This window comes from Microcaecilia unicolor, chromosome 8 (assembly GCF_901765095.1).
Source record: "Microcaecilia unicolor chromosome 8, aMicUni1.1, whole genome shotgun sequence".
Lineage (NCBI taxonomy): Eukaryota > Metazoa > Chordata > Amphibia > Gymnophiona > Siphonopidae > Microcaecilia > Microcaecilia unicolor.
The window spans coordinates 173,273,151-173,287,891 of NC_044038.1; the positions used below are offsets into that span (position 1 = coordinate 173,273,151).

General features: G+C 40.3%; 1 long non-coding RNA gene across 1 annotated transcript; it reads right to left on the minus strand.

Annotated features, from left to right (window-relative positions):
- Positions 1-10,608: 10,608 nt before the first annotated feature.
- On the minus strand, positions 10,609-13,807 carry LOC115476993. The gene is made up of 3 exons (XR_003943256.1): positions 13,739-13,807; positions 12,219-12,326; positions 10,609-10,995 (listed from the first exon to the last, which is right to left on the minus strand). It is a non-coding gene; the product is annotated as an uncharacterized LOC115476993 (long non-coding RNA).
- Positions 13,808-14,741: the final 934 nt, after the last annotated feature.

The window sequence follows — 14,741 nt, forward strand, 5'->3', positions numbered from 1 at the left end:
TATAATGCCTCTGTATCACTCCATGGTGTGGCCTCACCTTGAGTATTGATTTGGTTTGAGTGCAGAGCTCATATCTGTGAGATGAGAGGCAGTAGTAGGCTGGTTTGGTACAGCTGTTGCATTGCCTACATTTGTGTGGTGCAGAGGAGAAAGGACAAATTGAATATCCAGGAATAACGCTGGTGGCAGCTGAATATTCCTAAGTTTTCTTTAATTTTTCCTAATAACCAAAGAAAAACACATATCACCTGCTTTAAAAATAATAGAAGGAGCAATGTTCTGCTAGTGCAAGACAGGACACGCATGGCATCTGCAAGATCCCTTGTAACTAGATGGAAAAGATGCTGTTTAAGTGTCTCTTTCTCCAGCCTTGAAGGCTGCTGTATTTATGCTTTTACTTGGTTCTTAGCCAGAACATCTGTTTTCTTATTTGCGTGAGTTGTAACTTAGGTTGCTTATATATTCTGACCCAAGCAACTATGAGAGATACTCCATTAATGATGTACAAGAAAAAAAAAAAAAATGTAATATCCTCCTTATGTTGTCCTATGGCACACACCAGGAGCTCTTTGTCTTCTCCATGACAGCTCTGTAAATCCTTAACAACATTCAAGTATCCTTTTGGAGGACGATCTGGCTGCAGTCCCCCAAAGTCCAGCAAGAACAGAAGTTGCAGACATCCAAGGCTGAGCATTTCTGCAAATGAGCCAGCTTTGGGTTTGCAACGTTCCAGTGCTGTTTTAACTTCATACACATATCTGTCTGCCTGAGGAAAATAATAGGATTAGTACTACTATTAGTCAGTGTTATCAGTAAATAACAAGGTTGCTGAATAATAACTATATGTAGACCTTCTATAGCTAGAAATGTGTGTCATTGTAACAATCTGGTACAAACTCTACAGCATCCCGGAAGAGTGTTGTGGTGTAATACTTGTGTGATTTCTATGATAACCTGCATTTTGCAAAAGTTGAAAGTTGGATCGGAAACTGAAAAAGCATGATGAGAATTAAACTCTCTTGAAAAGATCTTGACTTTGCACTAATATCTTTTCAGGTAGCACAAAGGAGAACTCATCCTTATCAGAAAGAACTCTGGACCAATGCAGAAAGCTGATGCCAATTTGAAACACTGTGGGTACATTGAGGTATATGCCAATGAACAATGCAGGAAGGGAGTTGAGTGCAGATTTACTTCAATGTGGCATAAATAGCTGCACATTGCATTCAAGTGAATGTATATGAGGATACTAAGTATGCTGGTCGATGCACCAAAAAAAAAAAAAGGTCTCTGACAAGCAGTTACTACATGAATTCTTTCAGCAGGTCTAGGACAGGTGTAGCCCAACCTGACATCTCTGCCCAGTTAGTTTTTCTGCACTAGCATCTTCTCCCCTGCCCCTACGAAACCCAACTGACATTCTTTGGTGTCTAGGGCAACCCCTGACCCCCTCCCTAATACTTTTCTTTTAAATCCCTGGTGTCTAGGGCACCCGCCCATTACCGCTACCTGCCCCAAGTACCAAAAAAAGAAAAATTCCTTGGTGTCTTGTGCCATAGTTGCTCTGTATTACTGCTATATTCCTTTTGGGCGCACTCTTCTCAAACATTTTCCTGAGGCAGAAAATTTTGCTGGCCCCAGGGTGTGGTGTATGTGTGTCCATCTTGAAAGTTTCGGCTGCACTGAGATACAAGGATGAAGCAGCAAAGGTAGAGCTGGTCCCGAGAGCATGCTTACTGTATGTCAACAGAGACAGAGGAGCAGAAATACCTTCACTTTTCAGCACAGCAATGCAGACTGCCCTACTTTTAAAGTCAATAACGGAGTCCTGATTCTACCCCAGAGTAGAGGGCATGACTGCCATAATACGAGCAGCCTCTTCTATTGGAGACCAAGACTAAATCATTTGGTAACAGCTTTAGCCTTGTCGACGAAAAAGCTAAGTTACCATAATGATTTAGAGTCAACAAACTGATATTAATTAAGTATATTGAAGAGAAACAGAACTTGTATAAAAAGAAAAATAGAACTTTCATAAAAGAAAAAAGTGCTAAATACATTGAAATCAGGAAATAAAAGGAGGTGGAGGTTTTCCAGACTTGTGATGGTGATAGTTCAGTAAACCTTTTGTATTGTCATGGAACAAGTAAGGTACTGATTGAAAACTGAGTCTTTTCCTCCACATTTTTCATAAGTTAAAGTGATTTTGTTAATTTGGAGTTATGTATATTTAGCTTGCCTTTTATTTGAAGGTTTTTTTTTTCCTATTTTACTTTCTAAGAAGCCTAACCCACACTTGTAGATTTAAATAATTTCCTTTGCTCCTCTAATGCATAGTTCTAAGTGAAGATTTTCATGGAGAAAACTTGTGATGCTTTTAGCTGGACATCAGGGTTACCAGACAATGTTGTGGTACATAATCTTTAAAGACTCATACATCCCATATTACTGTAACATGAATTGTACAGCACCTTGTTTTCTCTGAAGGAAGGCAGTACATTAAATTGAAATTAACATAAACCTAAAGCATTAATACAGAGAAACCTCAGTGATATCTAATGTTATAAGAACACCAATGTACCCAGGAAATAGCTTCCTGCCTATACCCATCTACCTGCTTACTTTTTCTTATAGACTAAGAAGGCAGAGGCCTTTTGCTCAAAGTGGCCCCCAAACTCCACCTAAAACCCTCATCTATAGTAGGCAGATTTAAATCCCAACATTGGTTCTCCCTGGGCCTGGCCTTGCTGTTTTGATCCAGTTTCTATAAAACTGATGTTCTTGAAACCTTTCATTTGTCTGTGCGTCTTGTCCAGGTTGTAAGCTCCACTTACATTCCTGTACCTGCTCTGGTGCATGCCTTTGGATAAAATCCTGCACCCATGCTGACTTCATACATTTCAAATTCTCGCTGACCTCCTCCCAGTCTGTTTTACACTTGCCAAAGAAGAGTTCTATGTCTGTTTGCAAGGGTTGGGGCAAGGAAGTTTTCAATCTCATGGCCACACTGAACTTCTCTCCTCAAAGTGCCTCCACCTCCTGCCCCTTTCGCTTTCTGTCCAGACTGTGGGTGAGAACTGCCATGACAAGGTTCACAAGATTAATCTTGAGTTCTCTGCCAGGCCATCTCCATCTCCTTTCCCCCACTTAATTCTTACAGTCTTTCTTTTAACCCCTGCCACTCCTTCATTCTCTAACATCACTAAACAGGAAACTGCCCATCTCCTCTCCTCCCCCAAACTTACCAGGTATCTGTTCTGATCCTACTTCCACCCAGATACTCAGATCTATCTTCCCTACTGTCATCCCTTCCATCTGTCATATACTCAGTCTATCATTTTCCACTGCTGGTGTTCCTGATGCCTTCAAACATGCTATGATTACACCATTCCTCAAAAACCCTTCACTTGACCCCACCTGCCCTTCCAGCTATCATCCCTTGTGGAGGAGTAGCCTAGTGGTTAGTGCAGTGGACTTTGATCCTGGGCAACTGAGTTCGATTACCACTGCAGCTCCTTGTGACTTTGGGCAAGTCCATTGCCCCAGGTACAAAATAAGTACATGTATATATGTAAACCACTTTGAATGTAGTTGCAAAAACCTCAGAAAGGCGGTATATCAAGTCCCATTTCCCTTTCCCCCTTCTCCTTCCTCCCTTTCACATCCAAGCTGCTTGAACATTCTGTTTGTGATCATTGTCATGACTTTCTTTCATCTTAAGCTATTTTTGATCCACTACAATCTGGCTTTTACTGTCTACATTCTACAGAAACAGCCCTTGCTAAAGTCTCAAGTGACCTGTTCCTGGCCAGGTCCAAGGGCTGTTACTCATTCCTCATCCTTCCTGGCTTGTCTCCTGCTTTTGACACAGTTGATCACTACCTACTCCTTGGTACACTATCCTCACTTGGATTTTGAGGCTCTCTTCTACCTTGGTTTCTTCTCTCTCTCATTGTACTTTTAGTGAATCCTCCTCCACTACTCTCCCACTATCAGCTAGTGTACCTCAGAACTCTCTTTTTTTTTTTTTTTAGGGGCTAGTGATAACATTATCAAATAACTGTTACTAGAAAAAAAATAGCAAATTTGCTTCACTGGAGAAAAAGATAGAGCATTAGTGGGAAGTCTTTGATTTTCTTTGTTAGTTTTGGGAAATGTGTATCATGTCTTTTTTTTTTTTTGTACTTTGGATGAACTGGATTTTTTTTAACAACTGTAAGAAAAGGTTAGTTAATCTGATATGGATGAAGTAGGTGGAAGGACGGTGGCACAAAGGAAAAAAGGGAAACAACCTTTCCACAAACAGTCAACAGTCAAACAGGTGGAAGTCACCATGACAAAGTATCAACATGGCCAAAAGCCCAGTTTATTCTTCAAACTCAAACGGTACATTTATGATAAAATCTTTAGATACAGGATGAGCTGGCAAGAAATACCCAACACAGGCCATGTTTCAGCAAATATACCTTCGTCAGGGGTCCTGTCAACATCTCAACTGTCTTGTAAATATCCAGCTGTCTGCAAACGCCTGAAAATAGTGAATATGGACAACTGGAGCACCCCACTCAGACTTCGGAGGAGGAAAGCATTAGCAAAAGGGTTTCATTTTGTGAAATGTAGTTCTTCACAGGTTTCAAAATCCAAAGTTAGGTGTGCATTTCACAAAAATACTGATGGGCATAAGTGTAATATTCTATGGAGATAGATTTCTGCCAAAGTGAGAGACCCAGTGCCTAATTTTTTTTAATACTTGTAAAGTTTATTAAATTTCAGAGTTACAAACACCTACAACTTTAGCAATCTGTGAAGGCATACAGAAAAATCCAAGCTTAAACATTTCAGTGCCTAAGGGGTCCTTTTACTAAGGTGCACTGAAAAATGACCTGCGGTAGTGTAGGTGCGTACAGATCCATTTTTCAGTGCACCTGCAAAAAAAAATGCCTTTCTAAAATTTTTGCCAAAAATGGACATGTGGCAAAATAAAAATTGACGCGCGTCCATTTTGGGTCTGAGACCTTACCTCCAGCAATTGACAGCGGTAAGGTCTCACAGGTTAACTGGGCGGTAATGACCTACACGTGTGAAATGTCACTTGGCGTGCGTAGTGGACGCATGCCAGAAAATATTTTTCAGATGCACGTCAAAATTGAAATTACCACAAGAGCCACACGGAAGCCGGACGGTAACGCCAAATTGGCATGCGTTGGGCGTGTGTAGACGCTTTCGCAGCTTTGTAAAGGGCCCCTAATTTTATTAAATCAGTTTGTAATACTAATGAAGAAAACTCAACTTTCCTGCCTTCATTTATTGTGCTTTCAGGAACGAGAGGATTTAATTACAGATAAACCATTAAAGAATTCAGCGTTGAAAACTTATTTTTCAGTGGCTAAAGCCATATCTTCCTTGGAATAATTTTTCTAATAAACAGTTCATCTTTGTGTGAAAGATTCATTCACAGAAGTAAACATGTGTAATATGGAAAACAGTGGTTCAAAATTTCCCAAAATAAAAATGAGAGCACGTCAAACCTTTGACCACAATGCATTTTACAAATACTGTATTTTCCAATGATCAGTGGCTGATGAAAACTAGAAACAAAAACAAAGGAGTTTTTTTCTAGATGACCTGAATGCAGAATTGTGGTTACTTGATGAACCCCACTGAACTATGCTGAAATAAAAGCCAGTAAATAGTGTAGGTGGTTTAGCTAGTCTGCTTTTAGCTCATCCACAATGAATATGCATGAGATAGATTTGCATGCAATGAAAAAAGTACATGCAAATCTATATCATGCATATTCAGGGTAGGTAGGAGGTACTATCTTGAGAAACACTCTTTTCTAGGACTCTGCATAGTTAATATATTTTGTGACCAGTGGCATAGCCACAGGTGGGCCGGGGCCCACCCACTTAGGGCTCAGGCCCACCCAACAGTAGCACATGTTTAGTGGTAGCTGGTAAGATCCCAAGCTCAGCCAGCTGAAGACTTCCTCCTGATGGTAATGAAAATGCTACTCTCCATGATACCGGCACCTGCGTATGTTCAGTTTTCAGCGCATGCCTGCTGAAGACTGCCAAGGTGGAAAGAAGTGTTTTCCCATCAGCTGAGATATTTTTTGGGTGGTGGTTGGGGGAGGGGGGAGAACAATTGGTGCCCACCCAGTTCTTCCCTAGGCCCACCCAAACTGTTGTTTGGCTACACCCCTGTTTGTGACTAAGGGATTCTTTTACTAAACTACATTAAGCGCTTAGGACTAGATTCTATATATGAAAAAATACGCCTAGCTGTATTCTCTAAAGTATGCCTAAATGTTATAGCATAGGCGTAAATTTCCACGCAGTATATAGAATACACTGAGCGCCTCTCCACATGACTACATTTGGTCACATCAATTTGGCTTAAATCCCAATGCCTAAATTAGGTGCAGAGCGAGTGTACTCTATTACAATGTGCCTAGATTTTAGAAATGCCCATGCCCCTTTTCCATTATGCAGTTTAGAATTTATGTGCACCACGTTACAGAATATGCTTAGTGAGTTCTGCGTGTAAATCTTAATGCCAATTAGTGCTAATTGCTTGTTACCATCCAATTGACAGTTGATTAGCTAGTTAATTAAGTTACATGCATTATTATAGAATACGCTTTGATTTCCATGTGGAAATTGAGGTATGATATATAGAATCGGTTTATGCCATGTTAACCACCAACACAGAGCCGCATTGAGGAGCTTAGTGGTATTTTCGCAGTTGGCATGCAGTAAAACATGCATTTAGGGCCAGATGCTATAAATAGTGTTCAAAATTAGGTGCCAGAAAAATTGACCCTAAATTCTATTCTATAAAGGGCATGTGCCTTTTTAGAATAACGCTTAAACATGGATCTCGTACCCAACTTTGGGGCCCTTTTTCAATGCTACGGTAGAGGTTCCACAGCCTTAGCATGCGCCAATATGGCACCACCGCTGGCCTACTTCAGGAGCAGGCAGTAGTACCCGCCCCCAGTGCATGCCATTTTTGGTGCGACAGAAAATCTTTTTTTTTTTGCTCCAGGGGCTTACCTGGCAGTAATTGGGCAGCTATATTATAATAATTGGGATCATTAAATCACCAAGGGCCCTTTTTAGCGTGCGCTAAAATTAGCACATGCTAAACACTAGAGTTGCCCATATGTTCCTATGGGTGACAGCGTTTAGAGCATCTTAATCATTAGTGTGCGCTAAAAGCATTAACATGCCCTTAGCGCTGCTTTAGTAAATGCTGCCCCAACACTTTATTCCAACCCTGAATTAACAATTTCAAATATCAGTTTGAATAATTCAGGTTATTATCAGTATTGTCAATATTCTACAGTGCGTTTTTTCTAGCAAAAAAGGTGCCGGTACTCAAATGCTAGGTCACCCTTCAGGGGTTGGGTGATCACTGAGGGCTCATTCCATAATAACCAGGCCCCCTGCAACCAGTCACAGAATCTATGACAAGGCAGAATTGGTGTGTAGGGCCTGAGCTCTTTCATTAAAACTTGGGGACCATGGGTCAATTTTAGCAGATAATGGAAAAGGTGCCAGTACGCAATACCCCTCAAATAAAAGCCCTGATATTCTATCTCAAAACTAATTTTTCTTAAATAAACAAAGCTCATATATAAAAATTATTTGTTTTCAGAAAACCATCATGACCATTTTGGAGAACCAGAAGCGTTTCAGCTCCTGCATCCCCTGATGAAGCCTTTGTGATGAAACCTGGATCCAAGTTGAGAAATATGAGCATGGTCACTGTTACTACTCATGTTGGATAAAAGAAAAAAAGAGAAAAAAGGAATTTGCAAATTGAGCAGCTTATAACCACGGGACATTGAAATAACTTTAAAATGAAGATAAGTGTTTTTGCTTTTGAGATGAGGCTATTTTTTTAGAAATTAGCAAAGCAGAGAAAATGCATGGAAGAATTTGGAGATCCATTTTCTAGGCCTACTACATATTTTTAATTATTTATCTATCTATCTTTCCATTTTTAGTGAGACCCTCCATTGGTTACTTAAGAATTGCTGCAAGTTCCAAGTAACAGCATGGACAGGAGTATCTTGATTGTTACATATCTATGTGTATTCATAATATGACCTGAATGCTTGTACGTGGCTATTAGATACATGTATGACACCAACAGATAATCACATGACCATGTTCATCCATGCACATACAAAACCATATCCCACAATGTCAGCTAAAACATACTGTAAACCATTCAGGGTTAGGGATGGGGAAGGTAGAATGTAAAATATCTGAAGCAGTTAAATGTACTCAAAGAAAATGATTTATATTTAAACACATATTATGATAACTTGATTTATTAAATTTTGCATATCACATGGAACATTTTGGTCTTTCACAGGCAGTACTCATTTAAATTAATTTCACAGTCATTGTTGTAACAATCTGCAAGATAAATTTTTAAATATTCAAGTAATATATAACAAAAATAAATAAGATATAAATAATCATAAATAACTTATACACAACTTCCAGAAAACATTGGAATCAGTCAGAAAAATGGAGAGGTTCTAGAATGAGATGGTAAGGCATCAGACATCTACTTTCACTGGCTCTTGAAGACTAACACATTCACATTTTCAGAGTCTTCCTTTTGGCCTCCAAATGGCACAATTTTGTGGTCCTAATCCATATCCTGGTACATAAACACTACTCCTCCCCTCAGATCTACAGTTCTGCATTCCTTCCATGCTGCCCTGTCCTCGCATCTGTGTCCCTGTGATGAGTAATACTGCCTTTCTGTGCTACAACCAATACAGTTTACATATTACGTACAGATATTTTCTCTGCCCCTACTGAGCTCACAATCTGTCTTTTGTGTCTGGAGCAATGGAAGGTTAGGTGACTCACCCAGGGTCACAAGGAGCTACAGTAGGAACTGAACCCAGTTCCCTTGTTTTGCAGCCCACTGTGCTAGCCATTAGGCTACTCTTCCACTCCTTTGATGTAGGCCATCACCAATGAAAAGCCAATTCCTGCCACTCCAAGTAAACTTTATAATTTTTTCACATTTTGTAAAATGAGGTGTTTTTTTTGTTGTATTTGTTAGAAAACATAGTTCCAGATGCACGACTGTGTAGTCAAATCCTCTAGAAAAGGGGAGAAGCCCTTAGGTGAAATTATGATTGTGTTTTGCTGACCTGGGTGAAATGAAGTAACAGTGACTGAGTTCTAGTAGTTAGTACAGTAGAGTCACAGGCTGCTTTCCAACATGAATGTCGCTATTACTGGCTAGTACAGAAAGACAGATTTCTGGTAGAGATGTGCATTCATTTGAAATGGCAACAACATTCGCCATGTTTTCAAACGAAAAGGACAGAAGCAAACACAATTCTGTGGGATTTTTAATGTATCATTAATAGTGCACAGTCCTCCAAAAGAGAACGCGCTCTTTCCTGATAGTGCCTGCATTCGCAAACCAGGCAGAGTTTGTCCATTTTTTGCCCATTCCTAAATTGCTATTAATCAGCCAATTTACTCAAAGCTGTAGGTAGACCTAGTTCAATAGATACAAGGAGTGGCATATCATCAGCATAGATACAGAACCGTTCAGGGTGGACCAGGTAGCTGGAAACATCTGAAATCAACTAGTTCAGAGTTTCCTGATGCCTAAAACATCCAAACTTACTGGCACAGAGTCAAATATTTAGATGTTAGTCAGATCCATAGTGAATAAATAAATATAAATAAATGAATTAACACAGCAACAAAAATCAAACTAATCCAAACATATAAACTCTTCAAGAACTATAAAAGCTCAATGTGGTTATTTTAACTGTACGTGACCTGATATTCAATGCAGCTGGGCACTGCAAAATGTTAAGCGTTGATTTCAACTTTTGGCTTTATGCTTAATGGCCCAGACCATTAAAGATATCCATTGAATATACATATGAGAGGTGACTATGCCGTGGTCGATAGGCATAAGTTAGGCCTACTGTTTTGCTGGCTTAACTTACATATATAGAAATTATATGCAGATCACCCAAATTTCTCTGCTCTATATATGACTTTAGTACCTGCCCCACTCTGCCCTGACCCTTCCACCTTAGGGACCAAAGAGGTAACAACAGTGTAAACAATGAGATATGCATAGCAGCAACAATTATCACCTACAATCTGATTACAGATAGGTGGATATTAATTAAGGGGTCCTTTTACTAAGTTGCGCTGAAAAATGGCCTGCGGTAGCGTAGGCACTGATTTCGGGCGCACGCAGAATCATTTTTCAGTGCACCTGTAAAAAAGGCCTTTTTAAAAAATTTTTACAAAAATGGACATGCGGCAAAATCATAATTGCTGCATGTCCATTTTGGGTCTGAGACCTTACCACCAGCCATTATCTCACACAGTAACCTGGCGGCAATGACCTACGCATGCCAAATGCCACTTGGCGTGCGTCCGATACGTGCAGCAGAAAATATTTTTCAGCCGTATGTATCAGATGCGTGGCAAAAATGAAATTACTGCAAGAGCCACACAGTAGCCATGTGATAACTCCATTTTAGCACGTATTGGGCGCGCGTAGATGCTTACGCGGCTTAGTAAAACGGCCCCTAAGTCCTGTAGAGGCATAGGTGAACTGGTTCGTGTGGAATCTGATTAATCAGGGCCCAGCAAATTAGTGAGTCATTTCACTTACGTTTGAATTATCCTCTAGGATTATTTGTGTAGATCAGAACCAATCAGAAAATATTTTGTAAATTTCAATTTGAATCTGTCAGAGGGCAACTCCTGATTATCCAGATAAATTCAAGTCAAATATTAAGAAATCCGAGTCCAGCTCTGAATCAGATCCTTCACTCCTAAGTATATGTACTCGGAATCCTAACTAGGAACAGTAACTTGTCATGTGAAGTTTTTGTAGAAATGTCTGTAGAGCCTTCTTAAAGTCTGAGAATATCTTCGCCACCATGTTCATTGTTGTACTTTCAAGAAATGTTGATGTCTGGAAGGAAACGAAATGACACATAAAATGTTGTTAATTGGGATAGCATTTGAATTGGCAGTTTTGAATAGGGCAGCTAGACGTGAGGCTCCATTTTACATGCAATATAGAGATGGGTTGCTGAGTGAGTTCTGGTGGTATTTTAGAAGGGGATTTGCTGACGCAGACTTTTCTAAAAAGTGTACTTGCTCACATGTGTAATGTGTAATTGAATGGCATCGATCCAGCAGCTCCATGTGGAGGTGTTGGTACTTGAAGTGGTGATGTCACAACTTTCAATATAGCTGTTCTACATTACAAATCTCCATGTGTAAATGCCACCAATTAATTAGTGAGGCTGCAAGTTTAACATGGTTTCACTTCGGAGGTGGAAATTAACTACATGGGATTAAGAAGATGACTCCCTTAGGGGCTCTTTTACTAAGCCGCGTAAGCGTCTATGTGCTCCCAACCCACGCCAAAATGGAGTTACCGCCGGCTACCACGTGACTTTTGAGATAATTTCATTTTTGGCATGCATCCAATATGCGCATCCAAAAAATAATTTTTATTTTCGGACACGCATATCAGACGTGTGCCAAGTGATACTTGACGCGTGTAGGTCATTACCGCCTGGTTACCGCGTGAGTCTTTACCACGTTCAATGGCTGGCGGTAAGGTTGCAGACCCAAAATGGACACGCAGCAATTTTGATTTTGCTGCATGTCCATTTTTGTCAAAAATTTTAAAAAGGTCTTTTTTACAGGCACGCTGAAAAACAGATCAGCGCATGCCCAAAACCCACGCCTACACTACCGCAAGCCTTTTTTCAGCACTCCTTAGCAAAAGGACCCCTTAATCCCTCATTTAAAGCCCTGGCTGAAACAAGCACTTTTTAAACCTCTGTGCCATTGAGCAGGTGTAAAAGCCGACATGGAACTCTCCTCCCCCCCATTCGTATATTCTCTTTGTAAAATGAGGAATACAAGTGCCAAGTTCAGTCCTGTCAAAGCCCCACCCACACCTCATCCCCTAAAAATCTCTACCTAGTGTGACTCTCCACTTGCAAATAGCAGCTTTCTGAAATTTTTAACCTGCGTATATGATATATGTCTGTAAGTGCTGGCATTTCCATGAGGAAATTACAAATAAGACTTCTAAATTAACCCCCTTTGTTTCTTGCAGGTGATACTTCTCTACCTTAAATAATCAAATGCAAGAAATAAATAAGCTGCAAAACTTACTTCTGGAAAGTTGTGATATTGTGATAACATTTTCAAATTCTCCATAATGGTTCTGGTGCCATTCAGTTCCAACAGTCCTTTGATAAATGTGTTCAGATTATCATGGACCTAAAATAATCATTTCATAAACAATATTATTTATAATATTTTGAAATACAGGCAGTAAAAAAATGTGTACACAATATTTGTTTATTTAAAAACGCTGGAGCTACAGCAACATGCACCTATACAGATAATGTAAAGGAGTCCTAAATTTGGTCAGATCCGCATATTTCAGTTGCTTCACACTTAGAGTTATTGGAAAACATCTTAAATGAAATAGAAAACTGGATGTTTAAGCATAAGCTTAAATTAAATTCAGATAAAACAAAATTTATGTTAATCAGCCGCAGTTCTGATACAGATGAAAAGAATGTCATGATAAACAAGGCTCTGTATCAGTTTTATCCATCCATTAAGATTTTGGTGATATGGTTGGATAATAAATTATTTTTAGAGATGCAAATTAACACTCTTTATCTTGTTTTATTGTTGCATAATTTGCATCAGATTAGGAAATGCTTTGATCAACCCATTTCCAATTTATTGTACAGGCTTTAATACTGAGTTTGTTTGATTATTGTAATATCGTCTATTTGGGAGTTTCCAAACAGATACCGAAGAAACTTCTTACTATACAGAATATAGCTTTACATTTAATCTTCTCTTTAAAAAATTTGATCGTGTATCCTGTTGTTACGTGAAGCTTCATTGGCTCCCTATGCAAGCCAGGGTCCTGTTTAAATTCTCTTGTCTTGTGTACAAAATTAGATATGGTCTACCCCCACTTTACTTATTGAACCATCTAGTTTTTATAAATAAAACTAGAGCCACTAGGACACAGAATATTTTACCTTTCAAATACAAGAAGAATTAAATTAATAGACACTCTTTTTTCATATCAAGTTGTTTGTTTGGACAAGGTTATTAAAGATCTCTTGATGTCCAAAATTTCCTATAAACTGTTTCGTAAACAGATCAAAACTTATTTAAGAAATTTGTATTAAATCATGCTGAATAGGATATGTAGTTAAGGGATATTTTGTCTCTGTTAGGCTATATTTTGATATTCTTGGAAATGTCCAGTCCTCTTTAATGTGTGATCTGCATTGAACTGAAAGGTTTATGGCGGAATATAAATTTTCTCTCTGTCACTCTCTCTCAAGCTGGTTTCATCCTCGCACTAGACTTGACCTATACAGAAATTATCCCTTCAACCCAACTTGCTGGCAGCCTTTCAGGTAAATCCCTGCCTTGCATAACTTTCCACTGGTGCATCAAGTAAAACTTCCTTCTTAGCTGCTTCTTCAGTAACTGTCCCCAGCCTCCCTCCTCCCACCACCACCACAAGCTGAACCCAGAAACCCATACACAAGGCTGTGACATTCTGCAGCTTAAACTGGAACTTGAACAGAGACTCAGGATATCACTGGCAGAGTTTGCATGCTATTACAACCCAAAGAAAATCAAAGGAAACTCACACGCCTTTGGCAGGCACGGTCCAGCTTTCCATACTCCTGAAATACAGAAAACAGTTTTTTATCCTTCCGATCAGCAAAACAAAGGATCGATGCACATTTTTGTATTTTCCCTCAGTCTTGCCAATTTTTTTCCCACTGCTTGCTTAGGGAGAAACATTTTAAGTGTGTCCAATCAGTGGCGTTCCTAGGGCGGCTGACACCCGGGGCGGATCGCCGATGGGCTTCCCCCCCCCCGGGTGCAGTGCCCCCCCAGGTGAAACGACACCTTCTCCCCCCCCCCCCGGCGAAACGACACCCCCCCAGGTGCATTTTTACCTGCTGGGGGGGGGGTGCCGCGCGCCTGTCGGCATCGCTCGTTCCATGCTCCCTCTGCCCCGGAACAGGAAGTAACCTGTTCCAGGGCAGAGGGAGCACAGAACGAGCAGCGCCAACAGGCATGGGCACCCCCCCCCCCAGCGGCATGCACCCTGGGTGGACCACACCCACTGCCCCCCCCTAGGAATGCCACTGTGTCCAATGAATACAGCTGGGGTGCCTGTGTACCTCTGCCTGACTCTATTATTTATTTCTATTTTGATCACACCTGTTTCAGTAGTAGCTCAAAGACCATGGGGTCCTTTTACTAAGCAGGTAGGGCTAACGCACAGGCAGCGCACAGCAAATCAGTTGGTATACGCTGTTTCCTGCAGTAGAAAATATTTTTCTATTTTCTACCACGGGGGGAGGGGTTTCCTGGTGGTAATTGGCAGCGCAATCATATTGGTGCATGCTACAAGACTACCGCATGAGTAGCACATGAGCCCTTACCGCTAGGTCAATGGGTGTTGGTAAGGGCTCAGGGAGTAAATAGCCATGTGCCACTGTTAATTTTTTAGCGCAAGGCCATTTACTGCCCCACTTTTAAAAAGCCTTTTTTTCCAAGGCGCAGTAAAAAAAAATGGCCCAGCACGTGCCAAAAACACATGCCCACACTACCACAGGCCACGTTTTACCACTGCTTAGT